Source organism: Triticum urartu, chromosome 4, assembly GCF_003073215.2.
Source record: "Triticum urartu cultivar G1812 chromosome 4, Tu2.1, whole genome shotgun sequence".
In the NCBI taxonomy this organism is placed as follows: domain Eukaryota; kingdom Viridiplantae; phylum Streptophyta; class Magnoliopsida; order Poales; family Poaceae; genus Triticum; species Triticum urartu.
In genome coordinates this window covers 2,612,507-2,625,997 of record NC_053025.1, presented here as the reverse complement: position 1 = coordinate 2,625,997, position 13,491 = coordinate 2,612,507, and the positions used below count along the sequence as shown (strand labels likewise).

At 46.0% G+C, this 13,491-nt stretch overlaps 1 pseudogene; it reads left to right on the top strand.

The window, feature by feature from the left end:
• Window positions 1–1,707: 1,707 nt before the first annotated feature.
• On the top strand, window positions 1,708–2,911 carry LOC125553314 (annotated as a pseudogene).
• The last annotated feature ends 10,580 nt before the right edge of the window (window positions 2,912–13,491 follow it).

The following is a 13,491-nucleotide window of genomic DNA, read 5'->3' as shown; positions in this document are numbered from 1 at the left end:
CACGGGCCCAGTGACCCTTTAGAGCATCTCCAACAGCCGCGCTATATAAGCGTCGTGCTGGAAATTTTGGGTTTTTAGCGCTAACTTGTTCATCATGCTTCTTCTTGGTGTTTCAAGTGCTAATTTGTTTTTTTGTTTGTAGCTCACTATTGCACAAAACTTATTCCAGGAGAGAAGAAGAAGACCAAGAAAGGGAAGATCAAGAAAGGGAGACCATTTACCTTGCCTCATTGCTATGAATAATTGAAGGGTGATGAGAAATGGAAGCCCCGTGATGGTGTCGATGATGAGGAGAGCAACAAACGCAAGCGAACTATTGATTTGGATGATGATGATGAGGAGGCATCAAGTGATGACGGCAAGAGAAGCCCTACACCAAACTCGGCTTCGTACTCCAAGCCAAAAAGACCGGATGGATGCAAGAAAGACAGAAAAAAAAGAAGAGGAAAAGGAGATGACGAGCTAAAAAATGCTATGGAAGCTATTGTAAATTCAAGAAAGGAAGCGAACGATGTGAGGAAGATGTCAAGGAACCAAGATGCCAAGGAGAGGAGGTTGGCGGCCGAGGAGAGAAGGGTGGCGGCCGTGGAGAAGAAGGTGGCATTGGAGGAGAAGAAATTGGCCATGGAGGAGCGAACTAGGTTGTTGGAATGGGAGAAGTACTTGTTCTTTATGGACACATCTATGCTCGATGAGAAGCAAACAGAGTACATCAATCTTGCCCATGAAGAAGTCTTGGTCCAAAAAAGAGCCATGGTTGGCATGAGCGGCATGGGCATCATGGGTGGAATGGGCGGCATGGCGATGGCATGGGCGGCATGGGTGGCATGGGCGGCATGGGAGGCATCAGTGGCTTCAGAGCTACCATGGGCGACATGGATGGCAAGGGTGGCTTCGTAGCTACCATGGGGGCCATGGGAGGCATGGGTGGCTTCGGAGCTTCCATGGGAAGTATGAGTTTTGCGTCTCTCATGGGAGGCATGGGAGCACCTCTGGGCGGCATGGGTGGAATGTCTTCCGGTGTGCCTCATTACACATCTTCGTATGATGCGGTGAAGATCTTGCCAACACCTTTCAAGCTCCACATGATAATGCGGCGCGTGACAATGAAGAGGAGGAGGAAGAATCGTCTTCGGATGAGGATAATGAATCAGAGGAGGAGGAGGATGAAGACGAGGACGAGGCATGATTGTTGATGTGCCATTCGTTTGTGTGAACTTTTGTCATGAACTTGGTTCGAATTTTGAACTTGGTTGGATGATGTTGTGGGCATGAATTTGAACTTTTATTCATGAACTTGTTTGTATGATTTTAAACTATGCCATGTCTTGTTTTGATGTTCAAAATATCATCATATTGTCTCCAAAATGCATCATATGGCAAGCGCCGGCTACTCGCGTGCGCTGCAGTTTAGCGCGTCTGTTGGAGGGGGCCGCGCGTGCAATATTTTGCAGCCGCTACTGGAGCCAGCGCCCTGCCGTGCGCAAAAAACCGCTATCTCCACGCACAAAACTGTTTTAGCGCGCCGCTCGTTGCGCATCTGTTGGAGATGCTCTTATGCCGCAACTCCGACACTTGTCCCGATCGTCGTCGTTGTTGCCGGCACCCTTGTTGTCGGGGTTGGCCTGGCCTCCACCCACGTTTGCCGCTGCCGTTTTAAGCGCGTCTTCCGGGGTTACTGGCCGGACCGACCGACCCGACCACCGCGGCATTGGCAATCAAACCAACCCTCCATCACATTACACATGACAGAGCTATTCCAGGCGACATGTCCACCACCACCAGGAGCAGCACAGACACAGACCGCCTCCGCGCGCTCAAGGTTGGCGTCAAAGGCCTCGTCGACGCGGGCGTCACCGCCGTCCCCGCCATCTTCCACCACCCGCCCGACAACACACCAACCCATCACTTGACGATCCCGGTCATCGACCTAGCTGGCCTCACGACGCCGTCCGGGCGGTGAGGGCGGCCGCCGAGACGGTGGGCTTCTTCCAGGTGCTGAACCACGGCGTGCTGGAGGAGGCCATGTCCGAGGTGCTCGCGGCGGTGCGGCGCTTCAACGAGGAGCCGGCGGAGGCCAGGGCGCCGTACTACACCCGGGACCACCGCCGACGCGTCCGGTTCAACTCCAACTTCGACCTGTTCCAGTCACCGGCAGCCAACTGGCGCGACACCCTGCTGCTGGAGATGGCGCCGGAGCCGCCGTCGCCCGAGCAGATCCCGCCGGCGTGCAGGCAGGTCGTGCCGGAGTACGCGAGGCTCGTGCAGCGGCTGAGCCGCACGCTGCTCGGGCTGCTGTCAGAGGCGCTGGGCCTCCACCGCGGCGGATACCTGGACCTGGAGCAGGACACCGCGTGCCTGCAAGGGCTCAACGTGGCCGGCCACTACTACCCGGCGTGCCCGGAGCCGCACCTCACGCTGGGCACCACCAGGCACTCGGACCCCAGCTTCCTCACCGTGCTCCTCCAGGTGCTCGTGGACGGCCTCGATGGCAACAAGTGGGTGGACGTGCCGGCGGTGGCGGGGGCGCTGGTGGTGAACATCGGCGACCACCTGCAGCTCATGTCCAACGACAGGTTCAAGAGCGTGGAGCACCGCGTGTTGGCCAAGACCTCCGGGCCGAGGTTGTCGGTGGCCTGCTTCTTCGGGACACCCGGCGCGGTCGCGTCCAAGATAGTGCTACGGCCCATCGTCGGCGCGGTACAGGAGCACGACGGTGGAGGAGCTGCTGCGGGAGTACAGGGCCAAGGGCCTCGACGGCACCTCTGCGCTCCACCACTTCAGGCTCTGATTGAATCATTAATTATTTGCTTCGTCTTTTCCATTTGTGAATAATTTCAGGCCCATATTGTTTCGGAAGGACTCCGACCGACCTGCCAGCTCAGTGTAACTCTAATCACATGGAATAAAAACTCTTTTACTTCACAAAAAGATTAAAAAAAATGTTGGCTTGACAGGACGAGATGCAGCGGTCAGAGATTCAGGAGGTCCTGTGTGTGCAGATGAGGCGACGTCTGGCTGGACAAGGAGGCATGAAATTTTTTCCGATCACAAACTCTTTTTTATTTGATCTATGACGGCGTGAATCTTGAATATACGATATATGCTTAGACCCGTGCTGTTATATGCTGACAATTAACTTGATTACTACGAATTAAACTAATCAACCCGTGCGTCCTCACGTGCTAGTATATTAAAATTTTCATCATGACGCAAACATGTAAATAACTTCCATATGTCAAAACTGTCAGCTTTAAAGTTTTTAGATTAAGAATATGCTAGAAATGATTTTAGATTCATTCATATGTTTTGCTATTTAGCCATTTCTAAGCGGACAATTAAGAGCTGTCCAGTCGAAGCACTAAGATTTGTTTAAAACCGTAAGTATGAAGCAATGAGAAGATATTCATTCGACGGCTAATATTCTTGAGTAAGAACTAGCTATTTCTAATTCGCCCAAGAAATATTTGTTCATTTTTATAAGCATTGCACAATAATTACATATCTTTAGCATATCTGAAATGTTCCAGCTAAAGGAATGAAAAAAAATGAAACTTGTTACCCTTCAATGCATCACATTAAGCTTATTTCCCAAATCAGCAATGAATAAACCAAATTACCTTTTCCGAACAGGTAATTCCTTTCCTCTATGGCCAATAATATCTCCACACACTATCCTCCTATACATTTATTCATCGACGCCTGTGACTACTCCTTCCATGTTGTAATATAGTAGCATCATGTTGTCACAGTCGATGGTAACTCCATTATTTGTGACGTGCAATATTAGAACTAATAGGCCATGCCCATAGCAATTTCTGAAATCTCAAATGGTGGCCCATGAATAAAAGGGCAAGAGATGGTACTAAAGTTTAGTCACATACCGCTAGTTGAGGAAGAGTTGGACCTTTTTATATAGCGGGTTTTCTCCACCACTCTAAATGGTGTGTTGAGAAGACAAAATGAAGACCAGAATATTAATTGTTGGTTTATTTGATTTTTGCGTTGAACTGAATATTTCCGTGTGATAAAATTATCTTACAAGAAAATGTAAGATTTTGTTTCTTAGTCAAATTATGAATATTTTTGTGACCAGTGTTTGTAAATGATCTAGCCATGAGTTTCTACACATTTCCCTGCGAAAAGAAATCGGACAACCCCCCCCCCCCCCCCCCCCCCCCCCTTGCGGGAAAAAAGTTCTACATAACTCCTGCCAATTTTTTTTTGACACATCTCCCCACAAGAGAAAATACGTACACATCTTTCGTCAAACAAAAGTTTCAACAAATCGTTGCCCCCTCATACTTTTTATCCTGGCTCCGCCCCTGTATGTAGAATGTTGTAAGCCCATAACTAGAATTGAAGTAAGATGTGCATGATACTGGCGTTTATCATCAGAGCTGGTCAAGTTAGACTTGTCTAAATGTTTGTTGGGCTGCTACATTTTAGCAGTCGATGCAAATTTGGTCACTTGTAGGTGTTTTTTTAGACATGTGTTTGCTCTGATCTGTGATGATAAATTTTAAATGAAAAATGAGAGAAACGAATGATCCAACAACCACTGATTTCGTTGATCTTTGAACTATATATACAAGATGAAGAGACACCTAGAAAAGGTGTAAGTTACATGCGTCGGTTCAGTGTTGAACACACCGCTTAGACTAATGATGGTTCACTAACTACCACATGTTAATTATTAAACCCAATGTGCTAATTCTATTTCTAACATTTTTAGCACTTTAGCCAAATTGGTCACTTGTAGGTGGTTCTTACACCCCTGGGTACCAACGTACGTGGTGTAATTAAGGAAAGTATTTCGTAGTGTGAGCTGACTTGGCTTGGGTGTTAGTTATGTTTTGTCATTGTTTTATTGTTTTCATATCGTGTTACAATGTTGTTGGAGACTATATTTGTTCTGAGGGGAGAGCGGAGTTGTCCGGTGCATGGTTGTGGTGTCCTTACATGCTTCGATATCGATATCAGTTGTTGGTTGTTATGTAAGCCCATCCCATTGGGATCTCCATGCTGAAAATATGAAATTGTTGTTATAATACTCACATGGGCCGGTCAACGAAACTCTCGCTCACTCAACTCTGCTTCCTGCCCCGCTCGCTTGCTTAGTTTTTTTTTGCTCCACTGCTTACTGCTAGCTTAGAAAAGCCAGCTATTGTTTTCTTATTTGAAAATGTTTGGTAAATAAAAAGTGGTCATGGATTTAAAAAATTCTTGAGTTTTAAAAAACATTGTGAATTAAAAAAACATTAATTAAAAACTATTGACAAAGTTACAAAAATATTCTTGAATTCTAAACAATGTTCACAAATTTGAAAAAGAATCACAAATTTCAAAGATTTCGTAGACTGTAAAATGTTAATTGACTTTAGAGATATTTATGAATTCAAAAGTGTTTATTCATTTTTAAAAATGTTCATCAGTTTTAAAATAATTGAGTTTTTTTTAAAATTTCCAATAATTTTAATAAACATTCCTGAATTAAAACACGAAAATATAAAAAGGGAAGAAAAATAAAATGGAAAAATTTAGAAATGAAAACTATTAAAATAGTAGCAAAACACACACAAAAGAAACCAAAACACCAAGAAAAACCCTCTCAAAACGGGAAAACCGTCGGTCCATTTCGGCTAGGTATGTGTGTTACTTTCAACGAGCAACACAAACACTTCCCTTCCAGGCGGGGCCCATAGCCACCTTCATAGCCCTCGATGCACCAGGCGACCCTTAATCTAGAAAGGTTATTCGTGAATAAAAATGTGAAATTTTGAAATTAAAAATAATAAAAATAAACAAAAAATAAAGAAAAATAATATAAAAATTATGTTAAAAGCATAAAGTGAGAACAAATAAAAACTTAAGTCAGACAATACCTTCCCAAAACACGAAAATCGGCAGCCCATTACAGCTAGGTGTGTGTTACTCTCAACCATTGAAACACACCCTTACAGGCGGGTCCATGGCAACCCCATAGCCACCGACGCACCAGGACGCTCCAAATCTAGGGAACTTAGTATTTGCAAGTTAGATGTGTGTATTACTGTGAGAAGATCTAAAAATGAGCATATGGTTATTGATAGAATATAGAGTGCACTAATGTTGGGGAACGTTGCAGAAAACAAAAATTTTCCTACAGTTTTACCAAGATCCATCTATGAGTTCATCTAGCAACGAGTGATCGGATTGCATCTACATACCTTTGTAGATCACGCGCGGAAGCGTTCAAAGAACGGGGATGAGGAAGTCGTACTCGACGTGATCCAAATCACCGGATATCCTAGCGCCGAACGGACGGCACCTCCGCGTTCAACACACGTACAGTCAGCGTGACGTCTCCTCCTTGATCCATCAAGGGGGAAGGAGAGGTTGATGAAGATCCAGCAGCACGACGGCGTGGTGGTGGATGCAGGGGTCACCGCAGCAGGGCTTCGCCATTCTACTACGAGAGGGAGAGGTGTAGCAGGGGAGAGGGAGGCGCCAAGACTCAAGGGTGCGGCTGCCCCTCCCTCCCCCCTTTATATAGGCTCCCCTAGGGGGGCGCCGGCCCTAGGAGATGGGATCTCCTAGGGGGGGCGGCGGCCAAGGGGTGGAGTGCCCCCCAAGCCAGGTGGGGCGCCCACCCCACCCTAGGGTTCCCAACCCTAGGCGCATGGGGTGGGCCAAGGGGGGCGCACCAGCCCACTATGGGCTGGTTCCCCTCCCCACTTTAGCCCATGGGGCCCTCCGGGATGGGTGGCCCCACCCGGTGGACCCCCGGGACCCTTCCGATGGTCCCAGTACAATACCGGTGACCCCCGAAACTCTCCCGATGGCCGAAACTGCACTTCCTATATATAATTCTTCACCTCCGGACCATTTCGGAACTCCTCGTGACGTCCGGGATCTCTTCCGGGACTCCGAAAAACTTTCGGGTTACTGCATATTCATATCTCTACAACCCTAGCGTCACCGAACCTTAAGTGTGTAGACCCTACGGGTTCGGGAGACATGTAGACATGACCGAGATGGCTCTCCGGTCAATAACCAACAGCGGGATCTGGATACCCATGTTGGCTCCCACATGCTCCTCGATGATCTCATCGGATGAACCACGATGTCGAGGATTCAAGCAACCCCGTATACAATTCCCTTTGTCAATCGATACGTTACTTGCCCGAGATTCGATCGTCAGTATCCCAATACCTCATTCAATCTCGTTACCGGCAAGTCACTTTACTCGTATGCATGATCCCGTGACCAGACACTTGGTCACTTTGAGCTCATTATGATGATGCATTACCGAGTGGGCCCAGAGATACCTCTCCGTTATACGGAGTGACAAATCCCAGTCTTGATCCGTGTCAACCCAACAGACATTTTCGGAGATACCCGTAGTATACCTTTATAGTCACCCAGTTACGTTGTGACGTTTGGTACACCCAAAGCACCCCTACGGCATCCGGGAGTTACACGATCTCATGGTCTAAGGAAAAGATACTTGACATTGGAAAAACTCTAGCAAACGAACTATACGATCTTGTGCTATGTTTAGGATTGGGTCTTGTCCATCACATCATTCTCCTAATGATGTGATCTCGTTATCAATGACATCCAATGTCCATAGTCAGGAAACCATGACTATCTGTTGATCAATGAGCTAGTCAACTAGAGGCTTACTAGGGACATGTTGGTGTCTATGTATTCACACATGTATTATGATTTCCGGATAACACAATTATAGCATGAATAAAAGACAATTATCATGAACAAGGAAATATGATAATAATCCTTTTATTATTGCCTCTAGGGCATATTTCTAATAGTCTCCCACTTGCACTAGAGTCAATAATCTAGTTACATTGTGATGAATCGAACACCCATGGAATTCTGGTGTTGATCATGTTTTGCTCTAGGGAGAGGTTTAGTCAACGGATCTGCTACATTCAGGTCTGGATGTACTTTACAAATATCTATGTCTCCATCTTGAACATTTTCACGAATGGAGTTGAAGCGAGGCTTGATGTGCCTGGTCTTCTTGTGAAACCTGGGCTCCTTGGCAAGTGCAATAGCTCCAGTGTTGTCACAGAAGAGTTTGATTGGCCCCGACGCATTGGGTATGACTCCTAGGTCGGTGATGAACTCCTTCACCCAAATTGCTTCATGCGCTGCCTCCGAGGCTGCCATGTACTCCGCTTCACATGTAGATCCCGCCACGACGCTCTGCTTGCAACTGCACCAGCTTACTGCCCCACCATTCAAAATATACACGTATCCGGTTTGTGACTTAGAGTCATCCAGATCTGTGTCAAAGCTAGCATCGACGTAACCCTTTACGACGAGCTTTTCGTCACCTCCATAAATGAGAAACATTTCCTTAGTCCTTTTCAGGTACTTCAGGATATTCTTGACCGCTGTCCAGTGTTCCTTGCCAGGATTACTTTGGTACCTACCTACCAAACTTACGGCATGGTTTACATCAGGTCTGGTACACAACATGGCATACATAATAGAACCTATGGCTGTGGCATAGGGGATGACACTCATCTCTTCTATATCTTCTGCCGTGGTCGGACATTGAGCTGAGCTCAATTTCACACCTTGCAACACAGGCAAGAACCCCTTCTTAGACTGATCCATATTGAACTTCTTCAATATCTTATCAAGGTATGTGCTTTGTGAAAGACCTATGAGGCGTCTTGATCTATCTCTATAGATCTTGATGCCTAATATATAAGCAGCTTCTCCAAGGTCCTTCATTGAAAAACTCTTATTCAAGTAGGCCTTAATGCTGTCCAAAAGCTCTATATCATTTCCCATCAAAAGTATGTCATCTACATATAATATGAGAAATGCTACAGAGCTCCCACTCACTTTCTTGTAAACGCAGGCTTCTCCATAAGTCTGCATAAACCCAAACGCTTTGATCATCTCATCAAAGCGAATGTTCCAACTCCGAGATGCTTGCACCAGCCCATAAATCGAGCGTTGGAGCTTGCACACCTTGTCAGCATTCTTAGGATCGACAAAACCTTCCGACTGCATCATATACAATTCTTCCTTGAGGAAACCATTAAGGAATGCCGTTTTGACGTCCATTTGCCATATCTCATAATCATAGAATGCGGCAATTGCTAACATGATTCAGACGGACTTCAGCTTCGCTACCGGTGAGAAAGTCTCATCGTAGTCAACCCCTTGAACTTGTCGATAACCCTTAGCAACAAGTCGAGCTTTATAGATGGTCACATTACCATCCGCGTCTGTCTTCTTCTTAAAGATCCATTTATTTTCTATGGCTCGCCGCTCAACGGGCAAGTCAGTCAAAGTCCATACTTCGTTTTCATGCATGGATCCTATCTCGGATTTCATGGCTTCCAGCCATTTGTCGGAATCCGGGCCTGCCATCGCTTCTTCATAGTTCGAAGGTTCACCGTTGTCTAACAACATGATTTCCAAGACAGGGTTGCCGTACCACTCTGGTGCGGAACGTGTCCTTGTGGACCTACGAAGTTCAGTAGCAACTTGATCTGAAGTTTCATGATCATCGTCATTAACTTCTTCTCTGGTTGGTGCAGGCACCTCAGGAACATTTTCTTGAGTTGCGCCATTTTCCGGTTCAAGAGGTAATACTTCATCAAGTTCTACTTTCCTCCCACTTACTTCTTTCGAGAGAAACTCTTTCTCTAGAAAGGATCCATTCTTGGCAACAAAGATCTTGCCTTCGGATCTGAGGTAGAAGGTATACCCAATAGTTTCTTTAGGGTATCCTATGAAGACGCATTTTTCCGACTTGGGTTCGAGCTTTTCAGGTTGAAGTTTCTTGACATAAGCATCGCATCCCCAAACTTTTAGAAACGACAGCTTAGGTTTCTTCCCAAACCATAATTCATACGGTGTCGTCTCAACGGATTTCGACGGAGCCCTATTTAAAGTGAATGCGGCAGTCTCTAAAGCATAACCCAAAATGATAGCAGTAAATAGGTAAGAGACATCATAGATCGCACCATATCTAATAGAGTGCGATTACGATGTTCGGACACACCATTACGCTGAGGTGTTCTAGGCGGCGTGAGTTGTGAAACTATTCCATATTTTCTTAAGTGTGTGCCAAATTCGTGACTCAAGTATTCTCCTCCACGATCTGATCGCAGGAACTTGATTTTCCTGTCACGTTGATTCTCAACCTCACTCTGAAATTCCTTGAACCTTTCAAAGGTCTCAGGCTTGTGTTTCATTAAATAGACATACCCATATCTAATCAAGTCATCAGTGAGGGTGAGAACATAACGATAGCCACCGCGAGCCTCAACACTCATTGGACCGCACACATCAGTATGTATGATTTCCAATAAGTTGGTCGCTCGCTCCATTGTTCCTGAGAATGGAGTCTTGGTCATTTTACCCATGAGGCATGGTTCGCACGTGTCAAATGATTCGTAATCAAGAGACTCTAAAAGTCCATCTGCATGGAGCTTCTTCATGCGTTTGACACCTATGTGATCAAGGCGGCAGTGCCACAAGTATGTGGGACTATCATTATCAACCTTACTTCTTTTGGTACTCACACTATGAATATGTGTAGCATTACGCTCGAGATTCATTAAGAATAAACCATTCACCATCGGAGCATGACCATAAAACATATCTCTCGTATAAATAGAACAACCATTATTCTCGGATTTAAATGAGTAGCCATCTCGTATTAAACGAGATCCTGATACAATGTTCATGCTCAAACCTGGCACTAAATAACAATTATTGAGGTTCAAAACTAATCCCGTAGGTAAATGTAGAGGTAGCGTGCCGACGGCGATCACATCGACCTTGGAACCATTCCCGACGCGCATCGTCACCTCGTCCTTCGCCAGTCTCCGCTTATTCCGCAGCTCCTTTCGTTTTGCCGGCCTTCTTATCCGCTAAGTATTTGGGGCAGTTCCGCTTCCAGTGACCACTTTCCTTGCAGTAAAAGCACTCAGTCTCGGGCTTGGGTCCATTCTTTGGCTTCTTCCCGGCAGCTTGCTTGCCAGGCGCGGCAACTCCCTTGCCGTCCTTCTTGAAGTTTTTCTTACCCTTGCCTTTCTTGAACTTAGTGGTTTTATTCACCATCAACACTTGATGTTCCTTTTTGACTTCTACCTCTGCTGATTTCAGCATTGCAAATACTTCAGGAATGGTCTTTTCCATCCCCTGCATATTGGAAGTTCATCACAAAGCTCTTGTAGCTCGGTGGAAGCGACTGAAGGATTCTGTCAATGACCGCGTCATCCGGGAGATTAACTCCCAGCTGAGTCAAGTGGTTATGTAACCCTGACATAGTGAGTATGTGCTCACTGACAGAACTATTTTCCTCCATCTTACAACTGAAGAACTTGTCGGAGACTTCATATCTCTCGACCCGGGCATGAGCTTGAAAAACCATTTTCAGCTCTTCGAACATCTCATATGCTCCGTGTCTCTCAAAACGCTTTTGGAGCCCCGGTTCTAAGCTGTAAAGCATGCCGCACTGAACAAGGGAGTAATCATCGGTACGTGTCTGCCAAGCGTTCATAACGTCTTGTTCTGCAGGGAGAACAGGTGCTTCACCTAGCGGTGCTTGTAGGACATAATCTTTCTTGGCAGCTATGAGGATGATCCTCAGGTTCTGGACCCAGTCCGTATAATTGCTGCCATCGTCTTTCAGCTTGGTTTTCTCTAGGAACGTGTTGAAGTTGAGGACAACGTTGGCCATTTGATCTACAAGACATATTGTAAATATTTTAGACTAAGTTCATAATAATTAAGTTCATCTAATCAAATTATTCAATGAACTCCCACTCAGATAGACATCCCTCCAGTCATCTAAGTATAACATGATCCGAGTTAACTAGGCCGTGTCCGATCATCACGTGAGACGGACTAGTCAACATCGGTGAACATCTTCATGTTGATCGTATCTTCTATATGACTCATGCTCGACCTTTCGGTCTTCTGTGTTCTGAGGCCATGTCTGTACATGCTAGGCTCGTCAAGTCAACCTAAGTGTTTGCATGTGTAAATCTGTCTTACACCCGTTGTATGTGAACGTTGGAATCTATCACACCCGATCATCATGTGGTGCTTCGAAACAACGAACTGTCGCAACGGTGCACAGTTAGGGGGAACACTTTCTTGAAATTATTATGAGGGATCATCTTATTTACTACCGTCGTTCTAAGTAAACAAGATGCAAAAACATGATAAACATCACATGCAATCAAATAATAATAGTGACATGATATGGCCAATATCACATAGCTCCTTTGATCTCCATCTTGGGGCTCCATGATCATCTTGTCACCGGCATGACACCATGATCTCCATCATCATGATCTCCATCATCGTGTCTCCATGAAGTTTCTCGCCAACTATTACTTCTACTACTATGGCTAACACGTTTAGCAATAAAGTAAAGTAATTTACATGGCGTTTCTCAATGACACGCAGGTCATACAAAAAAATAAAGACAACTCCTATGGCTCCTGCCGGTTGTCATACTCATCGACATGCAAGTCGTGATTCTATTACAATAGCATGAACATCTCATACATCACATATATATCATTCATCATTCATCACAACTTTGGCCATATCACATCACAAAACACTTGCTGCAAAAACAAGTTAGACGTCCTCTAATTGTTGTTGCAAATTTTATGTGGCTGCAATAGGGTTCTAGCAAGAACGTTTTCTTACCTACGTGAAAGCCACAACGTGATTTGTCAACTTCTATTTACCCTTCATAAGGACCCTTTTCATCGAATCCGCTCCAACTAAAGTGGGAGAGACAGACACCCGCCAGCCACCTTATGCAACTAGTGCATGTCAGTCGGTGGAACCGGTCTCACGTAAGCGTACGTGTAAGGTTGGTCCGGGCCGCTTCATCCCACAATACTGCTGAAGCAAAATAAGACTAGTAGCGGCAAGAAAGTTGACAACATCTACGCCCACAACAAATTGTGTTCTACTCATGCAAAGAGAACTACGCATAGACCTAGCTCATGATGCCACTATTGGGGAACGTTGCAGAAAACAAAAATTTTCCTACGGTTTCACCAAGATCCAGCTATGAGTTCATCTAGCAACGAGTGATCGGATTGCATCTACATACCTTTGTAGATCACGCGCGGAAGCGTTCAAAGAACGGGGATCGATGAGGAAGTCGTACTCGACGTGATCCAAATCACCGGAGATCCTAGCACCGAACGGACGGCACCTCCGCGTTCAACACACGTACGGTCAGCGTGACGTCTCCTCCTTCTTGATCCAGCAAGGGGGAAGGAGAGGTTGATGAAGATCCAGCAGCACGACGGCGTGGTGGTGGATGCAGGGGTCACCGCAGCAGGGCTTCGCCGTTCTACTACGAGAGGGAGAGGTGTAGCAGGGGAGAGGGAGGCGCCAAGACTCAAGGGTGCGGCTGCCCCTCCCTCCCCCCCTTTATATAGGCTCCCCTAGGGGGGCGCCGGCCCTAGGAGATGGGATCTC